The sequence below is a fragment of the Rattus rattus genome, chromosome 1, assembly GCF_011064425.1.
Source record: "Rattus rattus isolate New Zealand chromosome 1, Rrattus_CSIRO_v1, whole genome shotgun sequence".
In the NCBI taxonomy this organism is placed as follows: Eukaryota; Metazoa; Chordata; class Mammalia; order Rodentia; family Muridae; genus Rattus; species Rattus rattus.
This window is the reverse complement of record NC_046154.1, coordinates 258,944,798-258,948,436: the sequence shown is the minus strand read 5'-3', so window position 1 is coordinate 258,948,436 and position 3,639 is coordinate 258,944,798. Positions and strand designations below refer to the sequence as shown.

The window sequence follows — 3,639 nt, the reverse complement described above, 5'->3', positions numbered from 1 at the left end:
GTCACGTCTCTTCAACAGATTTCTAGAACCAAAACATCTTGTCATGACCTGTCACCATTTCTCATTGTCTGCTGTGCTATTTTTAAAAGTCCCCTGCAATGCAGCCTTCACAAGGAAAAGAAGTAGAAAGTTCAGTCCTAATAAAAATCAGAATGAGGCCAAGGGGGATAAAATAAAAACCTCTTTCTCAGGGGTCTGTCCCAGATGGTTTTCCAGCTGCTCGCTGCTGTCGGTCTTTATATTGTCATGGTCATGTGCTACGCAAAACCCCACCCTCAGTCATTTAACCACGCACGATACAGGAGGACACTGGTATCATGTACAGGATGCACTACATCTGACAGCTACAACGTAAAATCCACCCGTTTTGCCTGGATTTATGCTTGTTCTATGTATTTCCCATGTAACCTCCTGTCTGTGAAATCATTATCGATTAGAACACATTTAAGTCGTTCCAGTCAGAACAAGGATTTAAAGGACGAGTATACACACCGTGTGCTCAACTAACAATGAAATCCCGTCTGGCCTGAGGTAGAGTGCTCTGAAGTACATAGCATTCATTATATATGTGGTCATAAAAGACCTTCAAGGTTAGTAACGCCCTACGCGTTCCTTACCCTTGCCAAAGCCACTAACTGATTTACATTACAATGTGGAAGTTACAGCTATCTGAGAGCTTAAAATATCACCCAACCAAGCTCTGGTTTGGGGCGCATGGGCACACAATGTGTGCTCGTGCGTGTGGAAGCCAGAGGTTGATTTCAGGAGTCCTTCTTCGGTTTCTTCCTATCTTATTTTTAATGCTGGGTCTCTCACTGAACGGGAAGCTCACCAATTAGGCTAGGCTGGCCAGTGAGCTTCAGGCATCCACTGCCTCTCCCCAGAGCCGAGCTTGGGTAGATGGTGGCACCACGCCAGCTTTTTACATGGCTGCGGGACATCTGAACCCAGATCCTAAGGTTGAGCCGCAGACGCTCTACCAGCCTGACCTATCTCTTTAGCCTCCCAAAATTCATTTTGAGGGTAAAAGAAAAACAAAATCTAAAATTTAGTCTTTTTAAATATTTCTGCGATCACAGAAATATTTCAGAGGCGCAGTAGGTGAATTAAAAAAAAAAAGGATTCTTTCCACATGGAAAGAGGCCTGTGAAGTGACTTATTTTTGTCTGTCAGCAGCAGGGAGTATGATCCAAAAAGAATAAGACGCTGTGAGTGCCTCAGATAAGTCAATTATATCCTAACATCTCTGTGCATTCAACGACGATCATGACAAACGTTAAATAAGCACGAAGAGTTATGTGTGAGGTATACCAAATTAAACAAGAATAAAAGCTATTATGCCACATGTGAGAGATAGGACAAACACTAGTAAGTACTTCTCATCCTATTTCAAGAAATATTTATCAGCTCTTCCACAAAATAATCCCCACTCAAGGACTCAACAGCAGTTTCCAATTTGCACACAAATTAAATGATGTGAAGGTATTCTCAGGGCTGGCCACGGGGCTTAGTAGGCAAGAATGCTTGCTGCACAGACTGGACAACCTGAGTTTGATCCCAGAACCCACTGGGCTATATATAAAACATATAATAGTAATAGTAATAATAATAATTAATAATTAATAATAATAAATGCCAACATGCGACAGACAGAGTTCAAGAACAGCCAGCTAAATAGTATAACTTTGTCTCAAGGAAGGAAGGAAGGGAGAGAGGGAGGGAGGAAAGGAGGGAGGGAAGGAGGGAAGGAGAAAGGGAGGGAGAAAGGGGGGGAAGGAAAAACTGCTCAGCAGTTAAGACCTCTTCCTTCTTTCCCAAAGGGCCATTACAGATGGTTGTGAGCCACCATGTGGTTGCTGGGATTTGAACCCAGAGTCCTCTGGAAGAACAAGCAGTCAATGCTCTTAACCACTGAGCCATCTCTCCAGTCTGGTATTTAAGGTTTCATAAGCCTATGTCAGGCTCAGATATTCTCTCTCTCTCTCTCTCTCTCTCTCTCTCTCTCTCTCTCTCTCTCTCTCTCTCTCTCTCCAGATCAGGTTATAGCTCTCAGCTGCTGCTCCAGGGCCTGACCGTGTGCCACTGTGCTCCCCACCATCGTGATATTATACTAAACCTCTGAAACTGTAAGCTAACTAAACACTTTTCCTTTACAGGAGTTACTTTGGCCATGGCGTCTAACACTGCCTAAGACAGAAGTTATACCAGAGAGTAGTGTATTGTTGTGACAGGCCTGACCATGCTTCTTGTAGGAGGAATGTGGACTTTGGAACTTTGGATTAAGAAAGCAACTGAATGCTCTTTGCCCCATCTACTTCAAGAATGAAAACCATTCTCAGCAATCAGACTGTTGACATTCCAGGAAGCGTCGACATCACTCTGAAGAGGTGCACGGTCACTGTGAAGAACCCCAGGGGAACTCTGCGGAGGACTTCAATCACATCAGTATAGAGCTGAATTTTCTCAGAAAGAAAAAGAAAAGGCTCCGTGTAGATAAATGGTGGAGTAACAGGAAGGAACTGGACGCTGTCAGAACCATCCGCAGGCGGGTTCAGAACATGTTCAAGGGTGTTACGCTGGTCTTCCGTTACAGGATGAGGTCTGTGGATGCTTTGAAATCCAAAATTTCTTGGGGGAAAACTACATCCGCAGAGTTCAGATGAGGACAGGTATTCCTTGTTCAGTCTCACGAGCCCAGAAGGAAGAATTATTCCTTGAAGGAAATGGTATTGAACTTGTTTCAAATTCAAGCTCTGATTGAGCAAGCCAGAGCGGTTAAAAACAAGGATATTGGGAAGTTTTTGGATGGTATCTGTGTGTCTGAGAAGGGAACCGTGCAGCAGGCTGACGAGTGAGACCTCAGTTTCCTGGCTCCAGAAACAAGATCCTGATCACAAGGACAATGTGGGCTCTTTGGGGACAATAAAAGACTTATATATTGAAAAAAAATAAAAGCAGTAGAATAAGTTAAGTGGGGCTTAATGGGCTATACTAGTAGGAACGTGGAAGACTGGTGCTGAGAGAAATACAGGCTGACAGTCTAGCTCAAGAGGTTTCAGAGGAGAAGAATATTAGTAAGTGGCCTTGATATTTTGTCAAAGAATATGGTTGCTTTCTGCCTTTGTCCAAAAAAATCTACCTGAAGCAAAATTAAATGGTTTTAGATTAATAGCACTGGCAGATTTAAAGACAGCCTAGTACTAACTGTGGCTTGGTTAGTGGTTACTCTTATGCATATCTCTAATGAGAAGGAACGAGCTGAGCAAGGAAAATACAACGCGTACTCTTCGAGAAGAGAAGGAGCACCGGGAAGTATCATGGAGCTAAGTCCAGGGCTCAAAGAGATAGAGAAAAACCTGGTGGCAAACGGAGTGGTGACCTCCTGGCAAGACCCACCCAGCTAAGCCTCCAGCTTGTGGAAAGTAAGGGGAAAAAATAAGCAGTAAGGGAAAGATTGACCACAGAAAGCTGATGCAGATGTAATTGAACAAGGAGGCCATGTTCCAGCCCCAGCAAGCAGCAGAGCTTGGTGGCTCAGACCACACAGCTCTGGCTTTAGAGTCAAGGATACAAGAAAGCTGCTGTGGGATTTCTGACCTAAGGAAGCTGCTGAGGGCAAGCATGCATCGGGGTTGTCTG

At 44.1% G+C, this 3,639-nt stretch overlaps 1 pseudogene; it reads left to right on the top strand.

Moving 5' to 3' along the window:
- The first annotated feature begins 2,322 nt into the window (after positions 1 to 2,322).
- Positions 2,323 to 2,855, top strand: LOC116890177 (annotated as a pseudogene).
- The last annotated feature ends 784 nt before the right edge of the window (positions 2,856 to 3,639 follow it).